At 38.3% G+C, this 14,305-nt stretch overlaps 1 protein-coding gene across 2 annotated transcripts in view; it reads left to right on the forward strand.

Annotated features, from left to right (window-relative positions):
• The first annotated feature begins 957 nt into the window (after nucleotides 1-957).
• ntng1a (netrin g1a) overlaps nucleotides 958-14,305 on the forward strand; it is a 334,454-nt gene continuing 321,106 nt past the window's right edge. The window contains exons 1-3 of one of the 2 annotated variants that reach the window (XM_028568877.1): nucleotides 958-1,048; nucleotides 1,437-1,563; nucleotides 4,040-4,168. The gene's annotated coding sequence lies outside the window, so the exon portion shown is untranslated. The remainder of the gene's footprint in view (nucleotides 1,049-1,436; nucleotides 1,564-4,039; nucleotides 4,169-14,305) is intronic. The other variant, XM_028568878.1, reaches the window with a different exon arrangement.

A 14,305-nucleotide genomic window follows, 5' to 3' on the forward strand; every position in this document is an offset into this window, starting at 1 on the left:
TTAATTTTGGGCATTTTCTGCATGAAAATGTCTTTATTCATGTAAATATTAGTATGATTAAATAATGAATCTGCTGTATTGTTCAAAACTTTCTGAAGATTCAAAACATTACTCATGTGTTTTTTACAAATCATGCACATCTTAACAAATATTTGCTTGCCACAGTATTTAAACTCTTTGACTTAATTACCGCCTTAAAAATTTTGATTATTAAATTATGCCTATGGCTTAAAGTATCAAAAGAAAATTAACTAATTATACACAATAGCCCCCATTAGAGAGTTAGGCTATTTCAATTACATGAATTATTTTTGATGCATTAACATGTTAGCAGCATTTTAATGCTGCAGCTGGTCCAGTTTGAGTTAAATCCAACTACTATAATATACTGGTTGTTTAATTTCAAAACACTGTATTATACTGTATACTGTAATGATAATTAGTAGGCCTACATAAAGCAATTACATGTAGTGGGGTAAAAAGTAGGCCTACTCTCTGAAATGTGGAGTAGAAATACGTACAGGTAAAGTACATGCCTCAAAGCTTAAATACAGTACTCGAGTAAATAGTTACTTCCAACCACTGCACAGCTAATTAAAATGGTTCCATAATTAATAGACCTTTTTCACGGCAGACATGTTGACGTGTCATAGTAGGAAAAGCACAAGTGTGTTAAAAACCATTAATGGTTGCTGCATTCCACTTAGGAGAGGCCCTGGTATTGGGCATGCTGACTCACTGAAATAGCTTACTGGGACACTTGATGGAATTGAGCCATCGTTGAGGTTATCAATTTCAGCTGTGCTTTCCCTACTATGACAAGTCAAAATGTCTGCTGTGAAAAAGTTCCATTGAACTACACCTGGTTCTTTTCCGACTGTGACACAAGTCAAAACGTCGGCTGCTTTCTGCCGGGCGTCCGACCTCCGACGTGATGACGTCACCGTAGCCGGAGAAGCCTCCCGTGACTGAGTTGAGGATACTCTTTCCCCTGCATCTTTCTGTATCGCTAAACGTGAATAAACACGACGTTGTTCTCTATAAACATGTAAGTGATTAATAAGCAGTTTTGGCTGGGTTGTATTTTTGCCTGAAAGAAAGTTATGACTATTTCTTTCTTAATTGGTGCTTATTACTTGTTAATTGGTGTAAAGTGCGACACACGGCGGCTATTTTTGTGGTTGCTTTTGTGCTCACCGTGTTGTAACGTTAAACCGTTAGCCTTGGGACCATACTACAGTGGATGAACATTTAACTGGCAGTGCTGCTGAGGCCAACATTACTGTTAAATGCTTATTGTTGAGTTAAATTCGGTATCTTGGAACTTACTTCATGTACATGGCTAATTGTTGATAAAGGTTAGCTAACGTTAAGGCTAAGGTTAATGTGCCATTATAAATTAAGCTAACTTTGGGTGTTGCTCCTTTACTTTACAGTGACCATCTCCTCTGAAGAAAGGTGTCAGAATTAGCTGAGGCAGGCAGTTAAAGGAAGAATTCTAAAGATGGATTTAAAACATCTAGCTGGCTACCAGGTGAAACATTTCTGTTGAACTAGCAACCAGTTGAGTTCTAAAACATTTTTTTCTTCATTAAATGTTTTTTTTCTTTGTATCCTTTTGTAAAGTTGGAAGTAAGGATATTTTATGTAATATAAAAGTAATATTTATTAATAGCAATATAATAAACACAGGTTATATGATTTTGAAAATTCGGTTCATGTTTCACATGTGTTGTTTGTCAATTAAGTTGATACAGTAAGTGAAATGTTTAATATTTGAAACGTATATGTTCAGTATTTCATCCAGCTTCAATAAAGCACTTGAAGTGTGTGAGGATATGTGTTTGCACATGAATGACAGAATGAGAGTTTGTTAATATGACGTAGTCTGCCAACATCAGGATGTATCGGGTACAATACGGTTTTGGAAGAGTGGTAGAATACAATATTAAACACTAGCTTATTGCCGATAAATTAAAAGGGACAATTCATTTTAGTGCAGCAATTATTTTTTATTATAAATCAATCAGTCTGTAAATATAGTTTAATATGGTCTAATAAGTATTCTATAAGTAGTCTAACATAGTTTATAAAATGTAAAAAAAGAAAAGAAAAAAAAGGCCAAGGTGACAACTTCAATGCACCTTTCTCAAGTGTTATTCCGACCTTCTGCACCAAAATCAATTTGTTGCACATCTTATTCAATCATTCTACACTTGCGTCCACAGCATTTCACATCACAAAGGACTTGGGATGTGATGATGATGTACAGAATGATTTCATAGGGAACATCAGAGATGCATCTAAAGCTTTGGCCAGAGTGTCACTTCCTGGAAAGCTTCCTTCAGCCTTCCCTTGCTGTTGGAACATACATAAAACACACACACACACACACACACACACACACACACACAAACACACACACACACAGAGAGAGAGTAGAGAAAGCTTTAATTAGTGTTACTGGCATTAATTATAGAGTATTTTGGCCAAAAGGGAAAGAGCTCGTTCACAACCCTTACAAATGAACAAGTGAAACGATGCAGCTTTGCATTTCTGTAAAAGGATGTGATATAGCCCAATCATTTAAATTTGGTTGATGGTGGGATCACTCCACACTGTAATGATGTGCTTTAAAAAATGCTTAAATGTTTATCACTCATATATTTGGAGCAGACAGCCTTAATATCAAGCAAAGGATGAATTAATTCTCACTTCAATTATTGCTACACAGAATTGTTTTCAACTCTGTGTTTTCTGACTCACAATTTAGTTTTAAATATGCAACCCTTTCAATTAATTTATTACTGTAACTGTAACTATTTCATTTATTATTTTTGATCAATTTCACTCTGGATGAAGCGTTGTCTAGTCTGAGAAAGTGACTCAAGTGGTATCACTTAATTCATCTCAGTTTAACTGAAAGCCTGCGATAGGGATGTAACAATGCATCGTGAATCGGTTCAAAATCGGTTTAAATGTGTAAAGATTACAACCGGTTGAGATAAAAATGTAATCGCAATGCAATTTTTAAACGGCTCTAGGCGTGACACTAGTTAACGTACAGCAGGTAACGTTAGCTGACTTAAACTGTTAAAATGCTGACAGCTCTGCGGTGTAAAGTGTGGCTGTATTTCACTGGAAAGTATTCTAAAACCGGGACGTAGGACAGTCTGCAGCTAAAGACACAAAGCAGAGGTTGTGGTGCGTTCAATGTGGTTATGAAATACCTTTCTGTCATCTAGTGTTTCTTCTTTTTGTCGTTTAACATCAAATGGTTGATGAAAAGAGTTGTTATGAGTTATTGTTGTTACATTTTAAATAAATCATTTAAATTTGAGCATATGGCCTTAGCAATAAAAAAGCCATTCTTTAATCTTTTATTTATCGGTTATTTAAGTTAACATACTATTTCAGTTGCACTTTTGATAAGAGGACACATCTGTTGTTTAGCACAGTTTATGTAAATACTTAAACTCGTAAATCGTATCGAGTCGTGAGTTGAGTGTATCATCAGTACAGTCTGTGATAAAAACTAGGAGCATGGAGTTTGAGTGTTTATCAAGCAGGGAGAGTCTTACAAAAGAGGCTATTGAGTTGCAGTATGGGACACAGGGTTCTTGGAGCTTCACCTTAGGGATTTCTGCATTTGACCAGTTTAAAAAAATCTTTCTCGTATTCTTACTGTATAACAAGCAATAATTGGAGTACACTTTTAACCCTTGTCTCTTTTTATAATGGGAAGGGATGGCACAGTTTGCCTAAACAAACTGTTTCTGGCCTAAACAAACTTTCTGGCTTTGTTAGCTAAGTAAATTATAGGCATACTTATTTAGAAAGCAGTTTATGAAAACATGCAACTGTTGTATTCAATACTAATGTAACCTAATGTGTTTACAAGACAAAAGTGATGATTGGCTAATCACGTATAATGGTGAGCTTGCTAGCCATGAATCATTTGATCATATGAGACGGTATCACTTATGAAATTACTACTACGTATTACATTTTATGATGTCAATTTTTGTCTTTATTTCAGTCTTGCCAAGGAAGACATGAAAACACATCCAGAGTGTGTACACACCGATCTGAGCTGAAAGCTGCACCCTTCTTTTCACTGAAGGAAGAGGATTCGTTACTGGCGTCTTGAGGCTTCTACCTTGAAATGGTACAGTCACTATTCATTCTTTACGCATGCACGCACACACACACACACACACACACACACACACACACACGCACATGCATGCAGTCATGCTCCATTTCACACACTGGTGGCATAAAAAGATAATTTAATTTACACCAAGGAGTTTTTATCACAACTTGCAGCTGACCGACACTGCCATTATTGTGCTGATGATAATCAATCTCAAATCAATTAGGCAGTAATTGCTGAGTCAATGGGGGAGGCTGGTTAAATATTGATAAGTGTCTAAAAGGCCCATCAGGCTCTATTGACAGCTCAGGGAGACAGACAGTACTGGTTCAGCTGAGAGGGGAGGGTGAAGTGATGGAGAGATGGCTTAGGGGCTTGGGTCATATTCTCTACTCAAGCTGGCCACTGTAATCAATGCAAACCTGCTCTCCCTGTGGCTGTAACTTCTGCTCATAACTTGTATATTATTGTTGATGTACTTGCTCTAAAGTTATCAAAGTTTGGGTCTAGATAGTTTGATAAGAGAAGAAATCAACATCTGGTGCTGAAGACTGCACCTAAAAACATGCATTGTTTTCAGCTATGAACCCATTTTGTGGATTGGTGGTATTAGTTTCATTTCTGTAGATAACTGGAAAATCAAAGATGTAGATATTTTTTAAGTTTAGCTTCAATTGCACAGTAACAGGAAAGCTGTACAGCAAAATGCAATATTAAGACCCTTTAACCTATATACTGTACATAAGTAATGCAATAGCATTACCAAGGCTGATGTGCGTTCCTTGCTTCTTGTGCAAATCCATGTGTGTTGGAGCAACCTTCCTCTGTGTGTATTAGTGGTTTATATAGTCTGCCCTGATTTGCCATGTAAACTTGCTATTTACATTGAGTATGCCGTAGGGCTGGCCAGTATATCAGCTTTTTAAGGCGAGACACTACAGGTGAATAGGGAATTTTTTTAACTAGCAGATATCACCATGAAACTCTGCCAGATGATTACTTACATTAAGATGAGAAAAAAATGTATTACAAGTTTTCTGTAATTTAATGTTTAAATATGCAAATTAGGCATTATCTAATAAAAAATGCACTAATTTGCATATATTTTAAAAAACGAAATCTGAGTATTTGATAAAGCCACGTTCAAAATTATTTTTTCATTGTGTTCACATATTAGATGGGGAAAAAATTACAGAGGGATTTATGGATATTTACTTTTGTTATCCTGTAAATCAGAAGATACTGTCAATAGCCTTAAAAAAACGATTTTTGCCATGTTTTTGGGAATAAAATGTTATATAAATCAGGCTAGGAATAGTATATTTACAAATCCCTCTGTAATTGTCTTCATAATATAACTAGGTACAAGACTGGAAAGTGTGGTGTATAAAGGTGCTACTGAAGTGGAGATTTCGTTCTTGGAGTATGAGAGAAAAGTCATTTTGAGAAAATGGGCTTTAAAGATTTTTATAGCAAAATTCCACTAATTTCTATTGAAAGCCATGAATTACAGACACATATCCCTTCAGGTCCAAGTAAGATCCATGTATCTCACTGTTTAACATCCACAACTCATTATTGCTTCATCCATCACTGATCATAACATCCAAAACAACACATCAACATGGCCTTCAACTGAAGACCATTACATCACAAACTTCAAACTGACAGAACACAACCATTACACAGCCTGGTTCCCCCAAGTTAGTTTACAGTCTACATATCCATGCCAGTACCATATGTAGGGCCCTCCTCCATCTCCTGCTGGTGTCTTTTCACTATTTTCGCTGTGCTTACACTTTTAAGCTCCACTTTGCACTGGTGGAATGGACACAATTGGCTTTTGAGATCCTAACCATGTCGTCATCCTTCATTGCATTAACAGTTTGTGCTCTGAAGCCACAATTTCTCCATCACAGCCAGCATGGCAGAGGCACCCTCATTGAATGTAGAAATAGCCTTCATGGCTGCAGTTTTTGGACACTGGGCCCATATAACCAAGTTGAGGCGTGCTTTGTCATTCTGAGTGCCTCCATGCTGCACTGTCACTGGACATCTGGTGATACACAGGGATGAGCTTCTTATGAAATTCAAAAGACCAATATTTAGAACACTGGAGAAAGCAATCAAAGTAGACTAAATTGTTATTAAACTTATTATTTTCACACTGTCAGAGATACGAAGAAGAGACGGATCCTGACTAAATACAGACTCAGTGACCACCAACTGGGTCAGACAGAGATGCACTTCCTCCTCCACTGGGAAAAAGTATCTTCACTAAGAGATTTACACCTTGGAAAAATAGCCTTAAAAATAAAATTTCCCAAAGTTAACACCAGAAAACAAGCTGGTAGTTCTCCTACGAGAGGGTACAGCAGCTCCACTGACAGCTAAATATGGATCTTCCTGCCACAGCCTGAGGGACTCACAACCACTTTAGGATCCCAAAATTACAGATTTGTTTAGTATTTTATAGTAATTATATTAGAATAGTATATATGTGACACCTACATATTTAATTTAATGACATGTAGGCCATGAATATCTGTAAACTGCTTGGAGAGAGGGAGAGAGAGAGTCAGTCTGATTACCTCCCCTGTCTGAAAACTCCTGTTGTCTGAACGATAGTTTAAACATCGACGTACTACGTGAAGACATTTCATCATCTGCTGTCATAGTGTGTAATCCCCTGTGTCTTCTTATTAATAACAACTGTTTTATTCTTATCTGAGGTGATTTTTGACCGTTTTCTACGCATTTATTTTGACATTCTGAACTACCGCGGAAATGTCAGAGCGCATCACGTGACCATTCTAAGCGAATCACGTTGTCAGGAATTGTCATCAGCCAATGAGATTGCGCATTTAGCGCTAAATCCCCCCTTTTACTTTCACGATTGGTTGCTGATAAAAAGGAAATGACCATATTTGGATCCGACAGCATTGTAGAGGAGAGAGAGAGCTTTCCAACGGTATACGTGATGACAGGGTGCAGACAGCGATCGCGGAGCAGCGGGATGATTTCGAACGCCAACTTTTGTTGAATTTAGGAGAAATCTACCGACGCTAACAGACAAAGTGTAGTAAAATAAAGACCTAAATGTGTATTTTTGACTTTTTTTCACCACATGTCTGAAAGAAGACATGTTATTGAACACAAATAGCCAAAAATCTCAAAATTGACCAGTGAAAAAAAACGATGTTTTTGCCTACCGTGTCTCGCCTTAAGGTATATCGATACATTTTCCAAGGAGAATTAGGATGAGGATTGCTTAAAGCAGTGCCAGTGTTTGCATCTTTCTTCTCTTGCACTCTCCGTGCAAACCCCGTCCTCACTCGCTAAAACCTAACTACTTTGCAGAGCAAGTAGGCCTATTGTTATTTTGGTTTCGTTTAAATAGTTTTTGTTATTTGCACAGCTGTGTATTTTGTTGTGTATTTTGTTATTTCTGTTTTAATTAGTCTGTTATTGTTGTTAAAAACAACTAAAGGGGCATTCTCAGAGATAGGACTATTTTGATTTATTATAGGCTATTTATTTAATATAATTTTTCATTTACATTTTTTGCAGCTGTAAAATTAACAAACGGGAAAGGAAACACTATCTTTTTTTTTTATCACAGTCTGTTTTAATGAAGTGCTTGTTACATCTCATATGTAGCTTTGACTTATGACCATAGACTGTAAATGAATAATGGACAGAGGTTCCTGGTCTAAGAAAACTCCATCTAATTTCAAGCAGGGGCAACTCTACTGTTTGGAAAAAGTCAGATTTTATAGAAGTGTATGAGAAATAAACTAGATTTATTACCTCAGTAAACATTTTCCTAACAAGTTTATGGCCTAAATTTCTAGTTTCAAGTCTTCTTCAATACAGCATGATGTTCATTTAGTAAATTTATGTTCCCATTTATTTAAAAATTGATGATAAAGCAGGGCATGCTTTAGGGCAGTGATTCTGCAGGTCCCCCAATTGTAGATACAAATATTTTCAAGCCACCCCCAGACGAGAGTAGCTCCCCCCTGATGTGCTTATAAATGTAATAAATTATTAGGGGGACAGTCGTCACAGGACGTCGCACACTCGCCAACAACAACAACAACAACAACAACACAGATTTTGTCTCACTGCATTTTACGCTAGGTTTTCACAGGCTGTGTGTGTATGTTTGTAGTGTATACTTGTGGTGTGTTAGGCCTATGTGTGTGTAATATCCAGTATTTGATGTGTCGTCCTGCTCTTAAATGATTTTGAAAGGCTTTTTGAGAAGCCACCATTTCATCATGCAACCAGCTAGCTAAATAGGAGCTCACTAGCTTAGCTGATTTACAGCAACAATAAAAATCAAGAAAATTACACTGCTGCACTAGCTTTTTCACGTATGCGCTGTGGTTCTTTTGACACACACAAAGCACGCACGCTAGGCCTGTCGCAATAGTCAATAAATTAATTAATTGCACGATTAAAAAAAATGAGCTTGATAATTTCCATTTGCATTCTTGTTTGTTTTCTTCGTCTCTCTCTCTCTCTATACCAAAGAGACTGGATGACCACTCTCGGTTCCTTAGCGTAACGAGGAGTGAACCCTCTTGTCAGTCGCATGGTCTTTGTGTGGGGGTGGGACTCCTGGCGGAGAGAGTGGGACAGAAAATGCTAGTTGAGAGTTGGAGCAGGGTTTCCCGCAGCACTTTGCAGTTAAGGCGGCGTCAAAAAAAAAAAAAAAAAGTATATGAGTGATGTCCCGCGTCCTGTTTTTTCCCTTTCATTCCAAAGCACACAGTTGACAACCTGCAGGTGGAGGCGGTGGAGACAGGCTCGGACATACACGCCGCTGTGGACTTGTCAGTCTCGCAAGCGGTTTCAGGAAAGTGGCTGCATGTGTCCGACAATGCACAGAACATTAACCGGTACAAGGCAAGCCTACAGCCGAGTGCGGAAAGTTTGTCAGAGTGTGTGTGTGTGTGTGTGTGTGTGTGTGTGTGTGTGTGTGTGTGTGTGAGTGAGAGCAGAAGAAAGTAGCTGCACCTTTGCTAAAATGAAGACTGAAAAACAGAACTAATTTGGTACATTTACTCGCCATGTGGCAGATAGCCACATAGATATAGATAGATATAATTTATTAATTATATATTGTTTAAATTTGATATTTAGTGTTTAATAAATAATTGTTAAATGTAGTACAGAGTCTGTAGTCTATCGCACAAACACTCGAGGAATGCTGCAAACATCTGACAGCCAGTACGAATTGCCTGGGAGAACATATGTGTCACAAACGGCAATTCCACAACTGTACAACAGCGTGAAAGACGACATACTAAAGGAAATTAAAGACATATTGTGTATATTTAAAATGTCTTCCAGTTCCAGTGTTAAATATTCTTTAGAAATAAAAGTGTATTGATCTTTGAAAAGGTGTACCTGCATTATTATGCCATTATCATTATATTAGATGAAAATGGTCTTGGAACGACAATATTATCGTTTATCGCAATAATTTCTGGGACAGTTTATTGTCCAGCAAAATTTGTTATCGTGACAGGCCTAACGCACGCACACATGCACACATTCTTGTTCACAATTGTATTTGTTGATAAATTCTTAGGATTAAACATAAGAATACATATAATAATTTTTTAGCTGGTATCCACACTTTAGGAAACAGTGCCATAGATATTGGGAATAGGAAAACAAAAACTGGGCACACTGTTAGAAAACTCTGTTTTCATTTATTATCAGTAATGTGTTTGAAAGATGCAGGATATTAACCTACTCAGTACTGCCAAAACATTAGTATTGCAATTGTCAGTTTCAGTATCTCTTTCAGTATAAACTGAACTGAAAATATAAGTACAGTGTCAGTGTTGGCATTTGAAACCCATATTAGCAGCACCATTGTCTGTGCCATTTGCAGTTTGAGTTACATTGGATCTGAAGCTTAAGATAGGAGATGAGCAAGGACTTTGCCCTAATTATCATGCTGGCTAAACATGCTGTGTCGGTTAAATGGTGTTTGCAACAGGCGCAACCTCTGGCTGCTTATAGCAGCTACTTCCTGACACTCCCAATCAGCTTGATTGATTGGATCCCAAGCCACTCCCTAACTCTGATTGGCAGCTTAATGACAAGGGAGGAGAAGAATAGCTAAAGGAGACAGGGCATTTTATGGTACTTGGCTAATCCAAAGTACTTTTTTGTTTTTAAAATGTATGTGTGCAAGTTTCTCAGTTGTTGGTCTGCAATCAGGCAGCATCAGAAAAAAATATATTCATCCATAATAATCTTTCTGGGCTCTCTTCTTCGGCTTTCCCTAAACTGTCACATTTATCAAGATTAGGTGACTGGTGGAGCCCAATTCTCCCTTAAAATGAATCAGTCTCACTAAATGCCTGAAACAACTGATGCCGACTGGATCTTGGTATAACCAACTCTGACAAATATTCAACGCTCATACCAAACCACTGATTAGACAGCTAAGTCATCCATCTTCTGAAGACCATACTGACATGTGAGCATCCATCTGCATTTGTTTCTCATAGGCAGGTAATGCCATTAGCCTTTTGAAAGTGGAAGTTAGCCCATGATTTTCTATTAATCCTTTCTTTTTACAATCACAAATCAAGACAGGGTGGTTTCAAGCTTTGGTATCTTCTTTGATGCTGACGCTTCCTTTGTGTTCTTGTTTGTCTTTGACTCCACCAAGATGTTTGAATACCTCCTACTGTAATTAAGACTTCTACATAAGGTATTTATGCAGCCATACAGCATGTTTATGAATTGATTTGTAATGTGCTTAAAATCTATGACACATTGTGTGGCGTCATGTGGTGGAACTTTGCCGCCTGCTTTAAATGGTTTCTGGAACGTTCTTGATTAAATTCTTTGAATCAGAGGCAATTGACAGTGCACTTTGCCAGCCCTCATCGTCATCTTTATTTTTACTCAAATGTGATTTATATTTTCATATAATATATCCTTTCAGTGATAAATAGGGTCTTTATCATTTTTCATGTAGGTAACAGTGTCTCAATGGGGTAAATTGTTTGTAATCAGAGAATTAAAAGAGCATTTAATCTTAAAAGGCTTGTCGTTTGGAATCGCTTTGAGGTGAGCTAATTCAATATGAATGTAACCTGAGGGCACTTAAGATGGAGATTGGGGTTGCGATAAGATGTGCCTTTGGAATACTTGTGCAGAGTTGGCACACCCAGTGAAGACTAATCGTGTAAAGGAAATCTTTTCTTTGAACCCTTCCCAAGAATATGAATAAGATGAATAAACAACAGCTGATTGCATGCCACCAGAGGACTTGTGCTAAAGCTTGCTTATGTGTTGTAACAGAACTTTAAATAATATAAACTCCCTGTTATATGAATCAAAGGTCAGTCTTTGGAAATATTTTAGAGTTGGTATCATTTGTTTGGGGAAAATGACAATTTAATCATTATTATAACAGTTTGTCAGTTCAGATTTGGCCAGCTGGGAATATTTGGGAGAATCAGTGCATAACACTTTCCCCACCATTACATACTGTTGAAGTGCTTAAGAACTAGGCAGCCAACTCCTATTTGTTCTGCTGAACTTGTTAGTGGCTAAGAGTAGAATACTGGTTGTACAGGGCATCTTGCAGGGGGAATGTGGTTAACTATATAAGCTAGTGTGTCTGTTATATAATTTTCTTTTAATAGTTAAATAATATATTTGTGAAAATGAAAAGATTTGCATAGGAGGGGAAGATCTATAGATGTTGTTGTACATACTGCTGTCTACAAATAGAGGTTGATAAATGTATTAGGTACTTAAGTCTGCTCTCACAAACTAATCATCAATAAACATTTCATACCAATATTTTTAAAAATCTTTCACAGACAAAGACAGGTCCAGTGTGCTACAGAAATAGACAGTTTACCAAATTTTCATTAAGGCATTAAAAAAATCTCTGGACACCGGAGGCACACAAGGAAAGGCGACGTGGTGTTACTGGGAGCAGATTGACTTCTACAAGAATGGCCATTTGGTACGATTCTAATTAATCCACTAACTCTCCATGGGACTGCTGTTAGCACCACATCCGATCACACAAACTTACTTGGTCAAGGACACCAGCTAAGAGGAATTTAATCAATGTGATGGATAACATTTGTCTTTCCAGCTCTTGCGGCAATTCCCATGTTAACCATTTGTGGCGACAGTACCTTTCCTTCCGAATTTTCTTTCTTTTGGCAAGTGATGAGGTAAGGTAGAACCTAAAGGCAGTAGAAAAAGTAGAGTCATTGCTATCACGAGGGGGGGAACAGGGAAACCGTGCCACTGTGCAGCCTCTCTGCGACATTAAAGAGAGAGAGCCACAAAGCTTTAGAACTGGCAAGCAAAAAAGTTAATGTCAGGAATGTATGTAATGAAATACATGCAACAACACATTTTAAGTGATATATTCCGATGACATGCGTATAAATATAAATATAGATGATCATGTCATGCAGCTGCTGAATTACAGTACCGGCACCTTTTTTGGTCCAATTTAGATTACACCCCCTTTCAAGGAGATGGATAATCTGTTTAGCCATCTCCCAGTTTCCGCTGCTGCCACTGCAGGGAGTAAAACACATGGACCGCAGGCTCCATGCTGCCGATGGCCAGCTGATTCGGGCATCGCTGTTTTGTTGTATGGTGTCATAGCAATGACTGCGACTCAACCCCAGCGGAGTGGGGAGGGGCAGTTGAAGCATGTGCAGATGCTTAAAGGGATACTTCACCAATTAGCATTAAGCTTTGTATCAGTAGAAACCTGGGAGTATTTTCGAATGACCATACTTCCCTCCCTCATGTCCCCCTGAGACTAGATTTCTCTGTATTGTGGGTCTGGAAAAAAGCCTCTGATGATACAAAAATCGTCATATAGTGTCATCGGAGGCATTTTTGCCCAGAGGCTATGGACTACAGCCAGCCAGTTCTACATGTTTTCAACCCGCCCATAGGGGTGAGACTGTCACTATCTGATGTGATACGATCCCACCTCATCTTGAAGCTCGGCTAAACAGGCCGTCTCTTTTCAGCAGCAAACTTTTACAATAATTATGTGCATTCAAACTACACATGTGTAGAATGTAGAAGGTGTGGAATACTTGACACACTACGCAAGCTTCGCCTGCTACGGGACCAGCACCTCAGTCTGCGGTGTCGCTCGATGCCGCTAACCGGGTAAGGGGACATCGAAAGTGGTGTGTGTGAAAACGGAAACACAGAACGAGGGCAGGAGTTTGAGCTAGGTGGAAAGCTAATGCTAGCCGGCCACCTGTCCCATCCATCCTGCTTGCAAGTGTCCGCTCATTAGACAACAAGACTGGAATACATCCAACTTCAACGAAACTCCCAACGCTAGAGCCAGAGACTGCTGTGTTTTTGTTTTGTGGAAACATAGCTGAACAACAGTGTACCGGACTCCGCTATCTAGCTAACAGGCCTGCTAGCCTTCCGAGCAGATGCTGCTCTGTCGGGTAAGACTTGTGGAGGTGGGCTGCGTTAACACGGACACGGACTGGTGCAGAAATGGGGTGCTTTTATCCAACTACTGCTAACCGCTGGTGGAGTTTGTGACTGTTAAATGCCGACCATTCTACATTCCACGCTAATTCACGGCTGTGTTTATACTCGGTATTTACATCACACCAAGCGCTAATGCTACCAATGCGTTAGCTGAACTTTACAGAGCCTATAATGTGTGTGCACTAAATGTAGTCTTTTTCGTATGTCATTTTTATATAATGTTGTTTTTATATATTTTAAATGTGTTTTAATATGAATGTGTTTTAATGTGAATAATTTTGTGTATATGGTTGAAATGACAATAAAACACATTTGAGTTGACTTGACTGCCTCACTGTCTATGTCTGTAACCGGTAGGCGTGGCTTGGGAGTGGACTCGTAGTGAAGTGAAGCAAGTGCATTCTGGGAGTTGTTGTTTTTGATCCACATGACCCAAAAATACATTTTCTAGATTTTTTTCGGTCTAGAAGGCACCAACTTCAAAAACAATTTCACATTTCTACTACATGAATGACCCAATTTAATACATAATACTGTTAACCGGGTTATGAGAGCTCTGCCGGGGTTCTTAACCGGGGTAAGGTGTTTACATGGCATTTGAGAAAT

Source organism: Perca flavescens, chromosome 22 (genome assembly GCF_004354835.1).
Source record: "Perca flavescens isolate YP-PL-M2 chromosome 22, PFLA_1.0, whole genome shotgun sequence".
Lineage (NCBI taxonomy): Eukaryota > Metazoa > Chordata > Actinopteri > Perciformes > Percidae > Perca > Perca flavescens.